Genomic DNA, 14,354 nt, shown 5'->3' with positions numbered 1-14,354 from the left:
CATCATTTAGACAAACCAACACAATAGCATAGAATAGAATAGCATAGAATCAGTCAGGGATGGAAGGGACCACAAGGATCATCTAGTTCCAACCCCCTGCCATGGGCAGGGACACATCTTACATCAATTTAGCATCTCGCCCCAAAATTTAGCATCTCACCCCAAAATTTAGAATCTTATCTCCATTTGATATCTTACCCCAAAAATTAGCATCCCACCCCAACATTTAGCATCTTATCTCCATTTTATATCTCACCCCAAAATGTAGCATCTTACCCCAAAAACTAGCATCCCACCCCAAAATTTAGCATCTTATCTCCATTTTATATCTCACCCCAAAATTTAGCATCTTAGCTCCATTTTATGTCTCACCCCAAAATTTAGCATCTTACCCCAAAAATTAGCATCCCACCCCAACATTTAGCATCTTATCTCCATTTTATATCTCACTCCAAAATTTAGCATCTCAGCTCCATTTTATATCTTACCCCAAAATTTAGCATCCTGCTCTGAAATTTAGCATCTTATCTCCATTTGACATCTCACCCCAACATTTAGCATCTTAGCTCCATTTTATCCTACCCCCAAATTTAGCATCCTACCCCAAAATTTAGCACCTTATCTCCATTTTATCTTACCCCAAAATTTAGCATCCTACCCCAAAATTTAGCATCCTACTTCAATTTACATCTAATCTCCATTTTATATCTTATGCCAAAATTTAGCATCTCACCCCAAAATTTAGCATCTTATCTCTTGTGAGGTCACAGCTATCCAGGATGCTACTTTAACTATGAACTGACACTTGAGGTGAATAAATTTGCTTCTTCCAGTACTGGGGAAAAAAAAGAATCACCATTTTTCTTCCAGTAATAGGCTTGTAACTGCCTTTGTACAATTTTGTGGTCGTCTTGCCTTGATTTTCTGTTCTACTCTGCAAGAGAACATGGGCCCCTTGCTTTGTTTTGAAAAGAGCTGGTGACATAGTGGAGACCAGATCACAGGACTAAATTGAATGATGCATAGATTATTAAATGCTAAGATCAGAAGGGACCATCATGAGGAAATTCTCTCATCTACATAAAATGGACCAGAGAATCACATCCAGAAATTTCTGGAGCAAGTCCTCTATTTGTATGGAATCTATGAGGATATGTTTTAGAAGAAGGGTCATAAATTACCACAAGTGATGGGAAGCCTCTCAGATCATAATGAAGCCATGAAGTCTCTCTGCCTCCAGCCAAAATGCTCAGGGCTCAAGCACATTGTGACCATATTATGCTGCACACTCTTTCAGAAGATGTTCAAAGCAGAAAACAACAGTAAGGTTGCAGAGAGGAGATGGCTATGGGATCATAAAGTGTTTCCTTTTCTAAGGACCTAAGCAGAGGCAGCTAACAAAAAACGTTTTCAGTGCCTTGTTCTCAAACGATGGCAAAAGCCATGTGGTCTCCTGCCCCATCTACTACCCCCATGGTGTACACATCTCCAGAGGAGGGCAGGAGTGCCTTAGTAGGCTGTGTTGCTTCGAAGACCTCAGCTAGAACCAGTCTCTTCTTTTTGCTATAGTCAGCCTTATCAAGCAGTATTGTCCTGCCTCCAGATAAATCAAGTTTCTCTGTCTGAAGGAAAGTCTTACTAATACAAGTGATGCTTTGCTTCTCTGTGTCAAGAGGTTGGAGGTGGAAAGAAAAATGCTGCTCCTTACAGTTGTCCCTGTTTCTTTTGCACCTGCACTGTGGCCAAACTGAGTGTGTCTGTCAGCCACATGCACTGCCAAAACACACTCTCCACAGCTGCGTGCTTGAGAATGTAAGGAGCTGAGAGCCAGCCCTCGCCAGCTGCAGAGCAGCTGCTGCCCAGAGGCGCTTCGTGCGCAAGCTGCTGAGGACCACATCCCATTGCGGTGTGGCGATGCTTGCTGTGACCGCAGCTCTGGGTTCTGACATCCAGTTTGCTCTCTGCAGCACTGAACCACTTTAATCTGCTCCTTTCCAACTTTCTACACCATTTGCAACGGTTTTAACTTCTGAAGAATTTTGAGTTTGAGAATTAGTTTCTTCTTGGCATAAGTAAAGGTGAAGTCTAGGCTGGATGTTAGGAGGAAGTTCTTCACAGAGAGAGTGATTGGCATTGGAATGGGTCGCCCATTGGAATGGAGTTGCTGTCCCTGGAGGTGTTCAAGAAAAGCCTGGATGAGGCACTTAGTGCCATGGTCTGGTTGACTGGCTAGGGTTGGGTGCTAGGTTGGGATGGATGATCTTGGAGGTCTCCTCCAACCTGGTTGATTCTATAAGTCTAAGTAAGCTGAAAAATGAGTGTGTTGAGAAAACTACTACTACTTCTGAAGAGGATGGGCTGCCAGCAGTTACAGGTAGTCAGAGAATTTTCTCCTGCCCGGGGCAGGGCAGAATATCAGGCAGATACTGGCAAGCAAAGCATCTGAGAAAATGGGAAGAGTTAGTGATACTTAACTCTAACAAGTTCTGCTAAGCCATATGACTATAACTCATCATGTGCTCTACATTTTCATTGTTCTAACAGTCTTTGGATTTAGCATTGTGAACAAAGGGAAATGAACGCTTAAGATTCAGATTTGAGTGTCTCCTTGCACAGAATCCATTGACACACGCAATAGACACAGCAAGCTGAAGCACTTAAGTGTGTGAACTTTCAGGATTAAGGTTTTAAAGAGAGCAAATGCTGAGCAGATCTCCCTTAAGCAGCTCTCCCAGTGTTCCTGTGATAGACAAACCTCCCTGCACAGCTGCACTGCTGAGATAAGTAGGTATGGCAAAATGGTTCCACACCAGATGAGAAGCAGCACACCTCAATTCACAAGCATGAGCTGTGCTGACCCCAGAAGCCACTTGGCTATTGTGATCACTGTAGACTGTGGTGAAGCCTTCCTCACATATGAGCAGAAGGGTGGGCAGTGATGCTAGGCTTCAGCTAGGGATGATATTTTTTCCTATGGTTCACATTGCCTGCTTGCTGCACTTCAAAATTCAGTGTTTAAGGTAGACTCCCTCTATAGTCAACAGAGAAAGAGAACCACTTTAATTGGGTCCCATCTGAAGAGAAGCGTTTAAGATGGTTTGGATGAACTTCCCTCCAACCCTCTTACCTTCCTAATGTGAAATTTGGTGCCATGGTCTAGCCTTGAGCTCTGTGGTAAAGGGTTGGACTTGATGATCTGTGAGGTCTCTTCCAACCCTGATGATACTGTGATACTGTGATCCAGCTTCCTTTGATTTTGACACACGTGGTCAGAGGCTCAGACATTAGTCAAATTCCACAGGACTAAGAGTGCTCAGAGCTCACATTTTCCTTTTTTATCTGTGAAAGGCAAAGATTTATGTAGCTCAGCTGATGCACTGTACTTCAGTAAACCAGAGAACTCAGCTGAGTGTCTGAGACAGAGAAATGCAGTTAACTGCAATTCATAAAATACTCAGGGATGTAACTCCAGGTGTTGATAGCTTATTACTTTCAGCAAGTATTTGTCATAGCTAGTTAGCAAATTGTAGCGTGGGAGGGGAACTCTGAAAGCCATCTCATCCATCCTTGGCTGTAGCTACCTGTCTGTAGATGTTTATGCATTTAAAGAGCTCCGTTACCCAAGGCGTGATGGCCTAAGCATAGAATCAACCAGGTTGGAAAAGACCTCCAAGATCATCCAGCCCAACCTAGCACCCAGCCCTGGGCAATCAACTAGACCATGGCACTAAGTGCCTCATCCAGGCTTTGCTTGAACACCTCCAGGGACAGTGATTCCATCACCTCCCTGGGCAGCCCATTCCAATGCCAATCACTCCCTCTGTGAAGAACTTCCTCCTAACATCCAGCCTAGACCTGCCCTGGCACAACTTGAGACTGTGTCCCCTTGTTCTATTGCTGGTTGCATGGGAGAAGAGACCAACCCCACCTGGCTACAGCCTCTCTTCAGGTAGTTGTAGACAGCAATGGGGTCTGCCTTGAGCCTCCTCTTCTGCAGGCTGCACACCCCCAGCTCCCTCAGCCTCTCCTCACAGGGCTGTGCTCCAGGCCCCTCAGCAGCTTTCGTCACCCTTCTCTGGACACCTTCCAGTATCTCAACATCTCTCTTGAGCTGAGTAGCCCAGAACTGGACACAGTAATACAGTAACATTTCTTTGTCTCTGCAGTTCAGAAGCATTTCCTAAGCAGTCCAATTTCCCCTGTCTTTCTGGGTGCTCATTAGCATTTCAGCAGATAAGCTACTACATCAATAAACAAGAAAACAGGCCAAAAATTCCCAAAGGATATTTTAGTGGGCAAGAGAAGCTTGCAGTACATTTGCAGACACAGCCAGACTCCAGCAGCGACAGGACAGTGACTTCCTGCAGTATTAAAGAGATTCTTTTTTTAAGCAGATGCACTCTTTTGGAAAATGAACATAAAATAAAGCATTTAGCTTTTTTTTTTTTTTAAACCTAGTTTGCTTGACAAAACTACAAAAGGGCTTTTGAAGGGCTCAAGTTAATAACAGTGTTGAGTTGGCCTCAGGCTGTGTGGGAGCGGGACAGACACAAGCTCATACCTGTATGGTACATAGGTGGTCAATCAGTCTATTGAAGCTAAGCATGATGCTTATATTGCAGAGGTCAGTACAGGGGCATGTACTGCTGATAGCCTTACCTAGCAGAAATGGGCTGTCCACATGCATAGAGGCAGACCTGACCAACTACCCCCCCTTAATCCCCCTTTGTGCAGCTAGCTGCATTTGCTTGCTCCCAGGGCTAACCAGCCTGCCCCCTCTTCGAGGCTCCCTCACACAGCTCAGCTACAGACAGCAGCTAACTTCTCAGCTTTTCTACTAGCCTCCCCAAGGCCACTTTTCTGCAGCTGTGCCTCCTTATCAGAATGACCTAAGTCTGTTCAGTTACTCAGCCCTGCTCAAACCCCAAGAGAACAGTTGGGGCTGTTCAGTCTGGAGAAGAGGAGCTTTGGCTGCTTATTCCTCACCTTGTCCTTCTGAGACAAGACATCACTATTACTCTGTGACACATCACTATTATTCTGCCATGAACAAATGGCAGAATCTGACCACTTTTAAAAGACCCATCAAGAGTCTTGGTTTATTATACATACTTTTAATTCTCCAGGTACCTCTCCAGAGTACAGACTGAAAGAGTTGGGGCTGTTCAGTCTGGAGAAGAGGAGGCTCCCAGGTGACCTTCTTGTGGCCTTCCAGGATCTGAAGGGGGCCTTCAAAAAAGCTGGACAGGGACTTTTCAGAATATCAGGTAGTGACAGGACCAGGGGCAATGGAGCAAAGCTGGAGGTGGGAGGATTCAGACTGGATGTGAGGAGGAAGTTCAGCATGAGAGTGGTGAGAGTCTGGAATGGGTTGTGGAGGGAGGTGGTTGAGGCCCCATCCCTGGAGTGTTTAAGGCCAGTCTGGATGGGGCTGTGGCCAGCCTGATCTAGGGTAGGATGTCTCTGCCCATGGCAGGGGGGTTGGAACTAGATGATCCTTGTGGTCCCTTCCAACCCTGACTGATTCTATGATTCTATGACATGCATTTTATTAGATAGTGAGTTACAAACTAAGGAGCAGTTCAGCAAAATCTTTATTGCACCTCTACAAGACTCTCTCTGGTACTTCTTATAGCCTTGTGACCTGGTATTTGTTCAGTTAGAGTGATAGTCCCCTGGTGCTAGAGATAGTAAAGGAGTTGTTTTAATGCTTATTCACAGCCAGAGGTTTCTGGGAGGGTGCAAATTCTTTAAAAGCTCATTAAATCAATACCTTTATCCTGGACTGCACACTGCAAAACGTTTACCTTCTGGTCTTAATGTCACTGTCCATTCAGGCTTATTGCCACCAGGCAGATCACGAGATGTAAGGTGCTGCTAACATTGCTGCCCCAGGCTCACAACCGCCCGTCACAGATATGGAAAGCTCAGGGCCCACATACCTATTATGGTTCTCATTACTCTGAACCACTTTGCTGCCAGCTCAGACTTTCCAAGCAATGCAGGCCAGGGTCCATTCACCAATGTCTCTCTCTTGTGGCACAGGAAAGGATTAAATACACTGTGCTCAGCAGATCACTTCTTGTTGTCAGCTAGAATCTCCAAACACAGAGACCAACTCATCTGTTGTTTCAAGGACTCTGGTTTTACTTAGCATGCAGATACAGAAATAGATCTTGCCTTAAGATATCAAAGCTGGTTTGGGTCCTATTTGTGGCAGAAGCTAGTTACTAATGGAATAAAAATCCATAAATGCAATCTCTCTCATGTCTGAAGCTTTTCACCCAAGTGTTTCATAAAGCTTCACCACAGGCCATGCCCAGTTGTTAATTGTAATTAACCTGGTAGCATAAATGAGGAGATTGAGACATAGGAGATTAAAATGCTGTTCAGACTAGTAGCACATGTAAATGTAAGCTTTGCCTTGCCTCCTCTAAGATCTCTTTTTTCAACATAGGAGACCCAAATGTTCAGACTAGTAACTCATCTAAATGTAAGCTTTGCCTTGCCTACTCCAAGACCTCTTTTTCAACATAGGAGACCAAAATGTACAGACTGGTAGCACATGTAAATCATAGAATCAGGATTGGAAGGGACCACAAGGATCATCTAGTTCCAGCCTCCTTGCCATGGGCAGGGACACCCTACCCTAGATGTAAATGTAAGCTTTGCCTTGCCTTCTCCAAGACCTCTTTTTCAACAGCTGCATCATGCTGCCTCTGAGGTGCACAGCAGTGCCAGTATCCTTCAGGGTCAATTTAGAACGTTTGGTAAACAGTTTAAATAGCTATTTAGCATATATCATGTGCTATGATTTCTCTGTTTCTGAACCAGAAGGGCTTTGAATCTGATATAAACCACTCACTGTGGATAGAGGGAAGCAATGGTCCTGCTTATGGCCAGAGGAACAGAGAGGTTTGGATAAGGAGGGTACAGATTCCTAAACCACCAAGGCATGTGCAGGCTACTCTCAGCATGTTGGTATGAGACTTAAAGGCAGCATGTGGGCTGTGTACCTGTGGGCAAGATCTTGACCCACACTGGCAAAACTGGCACTTGCACTTCTTGTGTTCAGGAACTGAGTGTTTCCATGAACAAACTGAGTGGGGGCACGCAAGCAAGAGCACAGTGTCTTTTCCCCACGTCCAGACTGCAAATGAACCCTCAGGATTTCCTAGAATGGTATTTGTCTCTGGTGTTGTAATGTTACATTTGTATATTCTTGTATGTAATCAGATTTCTAAGCTATTTTGGGGTTTGCTGCATCAGGATGAGATCTCCTCACATTTCCTTTTACATGAACAGTCCAAGTTAGAGTCTGAGCCTGGAAAAAATTGTTCCTCGTTATCAGGGAGAAGGCAGTAAGAGATCAGGGAATAATGGGAGGTGAGAAAACATAGTGATTACAGAGTTTGAACAAGGAAAATGTTTTATCTGCTTGGAGTTGTCCACTGTAGCTTCGAGTAGGTCAGCTAGAACCCCTCGTGTCTCAGCTACTTAAACCTAAGTCCAACCTAACTCGTAAAAGGAGATCTGTATATTTTTTAGCCAACTATCCCCAAAGTCTTTTGCAAATAGAAAGGTTCAAAACAAACTCAGCTGGTGTGGGTAGAGGGGAATACACAGAAATAGTGTCCCTCGCTCCTGGAATGTACCCGTGTCTGGGACTGAATGTTACAGCAGGGCTTTTTCACTGCCTGGCAAGTGGTTCACAACAGGGCAGAGAGATCAGGCACTGCATACCTTTGAAGAAGCAATGGAAACGCAGATTTGAAGACTGCAATTTACTTAGGCTGGAGCTGGGACATCATCTGCATAACAACCTTCATTCCTTCAGTCTGCAATTGTGTTTGGCAGCCATACCCTCACGGTGTCTTGTGCCTTTGTGCTATGGTGGCAGAACACCATCTGCATTGTATTGGTAGGGCAGCTTCAGAAGCAGCTGTGAGCAAAGCCTGTGCCTGCAGCCAGCTGTTGCCTGCACACGGGCATTGCAGCTACTGCACTGCCTAGCTGGATGCATCTAGCAACTTCCCAGCCAGGGAAATACTTTGACTAACTTGCTCTGAAGTATGCATCCCCCAGAAAATCTGATGCAGTGTTGCTAACAGAATCATAGAAACATCCAGGTTGGAAAAGCCCCTCAGGATCACCAAGGCTTGAGGTGAGGAGAAAGTTCTTCACTGAGAGAGTCATTGGACACTGGAATGGGCTGCCTGGGGAGGTGGTGGAGTTGCCGTCCCTGGAGCTGTTCAAGGCAGGATTGGACGTGGCACTTGGTGCCATGGTCTGGCCTTGAGCTCTGTGGTAAAGGGTTGGACTTGATGATCTCTGAGGTCTCTTCCAACCTTGGTGATACTGTGATACTGTGAAGTCCAACTATAATCCTACTCTACAAGATCTCTATCCCTAAGCATCACATCCAAACTACCCTTAAACACATCCAGGGTCAGCGACTCCACCACCTCCCTGGGCAGCTCATTCCAGTGCCTGACCACACTCTAGGAGAAAAACTTTTTCCTAATGTCTAATCTAAACCTTGTAGTTTAGATGGAAAAATGCTCTTGAATTTATCCTCAAAAGGTAGAAGTGGTCTTGCTATAATGTTATAGGATTGGGGCTGTAATATTATAGGATTGGGGTTGATGTGGTGCCTGTGACTGCAGCACACAGCACCTAAAGTGCATTCAAACACTAACTTTCTTTTCCAAAGCTAAAGTGAGTCTCAGCAAACCCTTGGAAGCTCCTATCTTTCTTTTTCTAGGCTGCACAATTCAAAGCCCGAACCTTCTAAAGGGCTGGGAATAAATCAGCCCTTCTCTAACCAGTAAATAACTCACCCCAGATCTGCTGAGGATTAAACCTAGGAATGTAAGTGTAGTAGTTTATACTCAGAAAAGAACCAAACAAGTACCCAAGCCGAATACTGCCATGATTAATCTGATAGAAGCACTTTCTATTAAATATAGAACCAGTTTTCCATCTCACAAGCCAGTTATAAATAAATGCCTCTTCTTTTTTTTTTTTTCAGGAGAGCCTGGCATAGCCCCAAATGAACCTGCTCTGTTGTGAAGCTTAACAGGCAGCTGCGAACCTACTTAACACGTGAAAAGGCTGACAAGCTGCAGCTCAGCTGCAGAATGAGGACGTAAGTTTTCCCCTCCTTTCCTCTGTTCCTAGTGCTTTGAGTAGGGCTGTAGAGGCTAAGGATGAGCTTTACCCAGGACTTCAGTGTTTGTCTCCTTATCTCGCCTGTGAAGGAAAATACTGATAGGGAAAAGAAACTACAGGGAACTTGGTACTTTGTTTGGTGTGTGGGAGAAACGGGACAACAGTCATGACTGAAGGGACAAGGCGCAATGGGTGTAAGCTGCAGCAAAAGAGGTTCTGCCTCAACACAAGGGAGAACTTCTTTACTGTAAGGGTCACAGAGCACTGGCACAGGCTCCCCAGAGAGGTTGTGGGGTCTCCTTCTCTGGAGCCTTTCAAGGCCTGTCTGGATGTGTTCCTCAGCGATCTGTGTTAGATAGGATTGTCCTGCTGTGGCAGGGGGGTTGGACTGGATGATCTCTTTGGGTCCCTTCCAACCCCTAACATCCTGTGATCCTATGAACCAGAGAAGGACTGAAGCTTTTGGTTCTTGTTCTGGTGCACAGTACAGAGAACTTCTTTCAGCACTGAGGAAGAACACAGCTATCTTGTTTCCTGGCAAAGGTGCAGTTATGCTACATTAAGCATGGTGAGAATCATTCATTGTGATATCCTATTGAGTTTTCAGGGGGTTGAGAAGATGACTCCTCTTTTAATACTAAAAATTACATTATCCAAATGGAGCATATCTGGTGTTGCCATTAGTAAATTTAGGAGATGAAGCAGAGTAGCTCATTCTTGGCAGTAAGGAAAATTAATCATTTCTGGTTTTTTTTCCCTCTCATATACTCAGTTGTCTTAATTGTCAATGATGGTGAGAAACAGACTCTGTGGGGGCACAGCTGCTGCAGGAGAACTGGTATTGGAATGGGCTACCCAGGGAGATGGTTGAGCCAGCACCACTGGATGTGTTTAAAAGTCATTTGGATGTGGGGCTTGGGGATATGGTTTAGGGTGACCCTTACATAGTAGGGATATCAGTTGGACTTGGTGATCCTGAGGGTCTTTTCCAAACAACAAAAGCTGTGCTGTATGTCACCATTTAAGAGAGCTAATAAGGTGGTGTTAGTCAAAATAGCAGGGGATCTTAGAGGAGACTCTTGAGTGAAAATAACTCTTTAATGAGTAGCAGTGAACATTTATTGAAGAGAAACAAATCCCTTCAAAACAACCTAGTGCTCAGCTGAGTGACAGCTTACAGGCAGTAATTGATTGACTGACCATGATGCTGTAATAATACATTGATAGTCTCCTGTTGCACATGTCCCCAGCAATTTAGTTATGGAAGCCTATGGGCCAATGTGCCTGTCTTCAGAAGTCTGGAAGGGCTAAAATGGTCACTCCACTGACAGAAAAAGTCTTCTACTGGGGCAGATAGGTTTGGTTCTCTCTGGATTCACCACTACCACCCAATATTGGGCCCTATGTGGTAGAATGCTATTTAGGAAGATGTTAGCTAATTGGATGAGTTTGAGGAGCACCACATGACCAAATGGAAGCTGAGCTGCTTGTCTAAACGTGAAAGACTCAAGGAGAAATGAAAAAAAAACCAAACAGAAAGGGCAGTTTGGAAATGAGTTTACATAGTCATAAAGATGTAAATGGACATGGGGGCTGGAAGCTGAAACCAGTAACATTCAGTCTCGTAAAGAAGTGGACACTGGGCATGTTTTTAACCCTTGTGTCTGATTCTCTTCCAACACTGGCTGTGTTCTGGTAGGTTGGGTACTTTTCTAGCAGGAATGCTGCAGTTGAACCAGGAGTTAATCTACTGTGTCCTTTGAGTCCCATGTGATCATGGTCCTTTCTGGCTTTGCAAAGCGTAAAACCACAGGTGGACTGAAACCAAAAGTTTCCAGCCTGAGATCTGAGTCTTGTGCTGGTGAAGGTTTAGGGTTCAGGTTAAACAGAATACAAAATGAATGCATTACAATGTGTGTGTTCCTTTTATGTTGCCTAGGGATGCTAACTGTGAGAAAACCACAAGATGTGTGGCTTCCTCGCGGGCTCAGGCAGTTGCCTGTGCCTCAGAGATGAGATAGCATGCATAACATTTCCTGTTTTGAAGCATTCCCTGTTGGATTGCCAGATGCATCTCTTCTCTGGTGTCATACGAGGCTGCATCACTAATTCAGTGCAGTCTAGCAACACAGGGCTCAGTGGGGCAGCACAGAATCCTTAATGCAGGTCTGTGTTTCCCTTATTGTACTGCTCAGGTATCAGCCTGAGGAAGCACAGCGATGTAACATGCCCAGGGGTGGAACACATGTCTTTGGTCTCATTTGCCATGCTGCTCTGTGGGTGTTGTGTTCTGTGCTACCACTTTCCACTGGGAGGGGGCTTTGTGTGAGAATAACAATCACACATGCAGAGGGCCTGGCTGCACGTCCTTGGGATGAGGCAGCTGGATTGCATCTCTGGCTCACACTGGCATTTTCTCTTGTGTGAAAGCATTGGCACCATGAAGTGTAAGGTCTCAAAATGGAAATAGCCTAGCATTGTTTAACACCGATTCCAGGAAATGCCTCTTGGATAGAAGCTCTCTCTTGCTGCCCCTTCTCTGTGACCTCGTGAGGAGAAGTATCTAAAATAGGTCATTGTTATGCACGAAGAGAACCCTGTTCCCTAAGCTCCTTTGGTTTCCAAGTAAACGAGCTTTGGAGGTAAGTTAGCAAAAGAGGCTGATTCATTAGCAGCAAGGGAAATCTGTGTGCTGGAGGAGTGCCCAGCTGCCCAGAGGGATTTACGTAGTGATATGCTCCTCAAATCTCAACAGAACAAGCTGATTGATACACACACAGGCTTGAACTATATCACAATCACATGCTCTCTAGGCTCATTGCTTATCTTATGAGTTTCTCTGGAGGGTATCAGTTGCTCCAGTCCCTCACAGGGTTTTAAAATTTAAGAGAAGGAGTTACAGCAAAGTACCTTCTAATGTGAGAAAATTCTGTGACTGTTTCCTCTTCCAAATTAGGTCACCTTGTAAGGCAGTTCTGGATGGAGTTTGTCCCTGCAGTTAGAGAGGCTGTAAATAACAGAGGTGTTCCAACACGTTTGACAGGACTTGGTTGCGCCATCAATAGTCTATCTGAGTATCACATCCCAAATTAATAACAAATTAATTTTAGCTGCTGAAAGACCCAAACTGTCACCCTCCTGTCCGGAATGAGATCATTTTGGGCAGTTATTCACTTGGAGGTGGAACAGGGCCAACATATTCTTCTGGCTTCATTGCTGAGAGCAGGCTTGTGCAAAGAGATGAGTGCTCCCCTTTGTCAAATCATCTGGAGCGCAGGGAGGGGAATTCAGCCTTTCTGGAGCATCTTCCGCCTCTTTGTTGGGGCGTCAAGCAGGAGCGCCAATTAGTGCCAGTGATGAGATGGGCACTTGTCCACGGGATCAGAAACGGAAACCCACAAACTGCCCTTGCACAGGCTGCTGAGCAGCTGCTGGATTATAAAGATCTCTGCCCCCTCCTGACCTGCGCCACAGCTGAACCATTGACCTAAAAGTGAAAAGCTTGAAATCCCTGCACAAGCCACAGGATAAATAGGACGTGCGGAGCTGTGTGCCCTCCTTCTGCATTCCGTTGCTGCCATCTAATGGCAGCTGGGGAGCGAAAAGGCCTCATGCCGTCTAAATATCTTGTCCCTGGGACTCTAGCACTCAGGTTTTGCACGGCTTCTCCCAAGTACTAGAGAAGCATGGTGATTTAGGAAGGCTTTATTCCTTTATAGCATAGTTTGACAAAGGCTTGGAGTGCTGCAAGTCAAATAAGAGGTGCCCTCTCTACTACAAAGTCAGAGATCTTCATCCTACTTCTGCTCTCCTGTGCTGGTCTTTTTTCATGCATGAAACCTAACTGAATGTCGTGATTGTAACCTGTCTTAACCATCCTGGTGGCAATGGTAACTGAGTGGTGGATGCCTTTGGCAAGGGGAAGAGATGAGTGAAAGGAGGTAGGAGACAGGACTTTCAGTTTCTGTGAGTACCACTGGTGCACACAAAATATCTGGACTTTTAAGAACTTTGCTACAGAAAGTGGAGACTAGAACAAAATTAACTCCATTATCTGGAAACTATTTGGTCCAAAGGCTAACAGACAATAAAAGTCACTTTTCTTCAAATAATACAAAAGGAAAACAAGCAAAAGTGAAGGAGAGAGGTCTCTCCTTTGCCCAACCCCAGGAAGTTCTTGCTGCATTTTATCTCTAGAGCCCAGGTTTATAAAGCAGTAAATATTCATTATATATATATATATATCTCAATATATCAGATTTGCACTCTCTACTTGTGTCTGCACACAGATCTCCAAATAACCCTTTCAACCCACTCTAGCTAACTCTATCTCACAGAGGGACAAGCTTAGAGACTGCATATGTCTCCTGCAGCTGTGGTGTGTCTAGAGAGATGTCCCGTGACGGAATGGCAGCCTGAAGAGCAATGGAACAGTCACCAGCAGACTTGGTATAACCCCAGTGGTAGCTTGCATGGCCTAGCAGTCAAACTAAGTCTGTTACCAAGCTTTATATTTGAGAGGTGTCTCGAGTAATCCCTAGACACTGAAGAAATATCATTTTATAACAGGAAACTGGGAAGGAAAGAACTCTGTAGATTTCCTCTCTGCTTGGCTGAAGGGATAGTTGCTGGAAAGAAAGCCCTGGAATGAGGCAATGTGGAGGAAAGGAAGGGAATATCAAACTTATTTTCCTACTGAAGGAAGCAGACCTTAAAAGGGCTGTGGAAGCAAAAAGAAATGAATGCTATGAGTCCTCAAATGGGCTTGTAACTGCTGAAACCACAGTATCACAGTATCATCAGAGTTGGAAGAGACCTCACAGATCATCAAGTCCAACCCTTTACCACAGAGCTCAAGGCTAGACCATGGCACCAAGTGCCACGTCCAACCTTGCCTTGAACTGCCCCAGGGACGGCGACTCCACCTGCACATGTATGAGAGAGCAGAGAAAAGCAGCAGACATGGATTCTCCTTCAGTGGGAAAGTAAATGTGCTACTTTGAAGCTAGCTAGAATGTTTTGCTGAGAAGGACTAGATTACAGGCTGTGAAAACAAAATGATGTCTACTTCCCTCATAAGCTTGCTGAGAGATACAAGAACAAGAATCCAACCATAGATAGCACTTCTGCTGGGGAGCTTGAAGCTGCATTTCTCACTCTAGCCTCTCTGCCATCTCTCTGAT

Source organism: Pogoniulus pusillus, chromosome 16, assembly GCF_015220805.1.
Source record: "Pogoniulus pusillus isolate bPogPus1 chromosome 16, bPogPus1.pri, whole genome shotgun sequence".
Classification (NCBI taxonomy): Eukaryota; Metazoa; Chordata; class Aves; order Piciformes; family Lybiidae; genus Pogoniulus; species Pogoniulus pusillus.
This window is presented reverse-complemented; position numbering follows the sequence as displayed.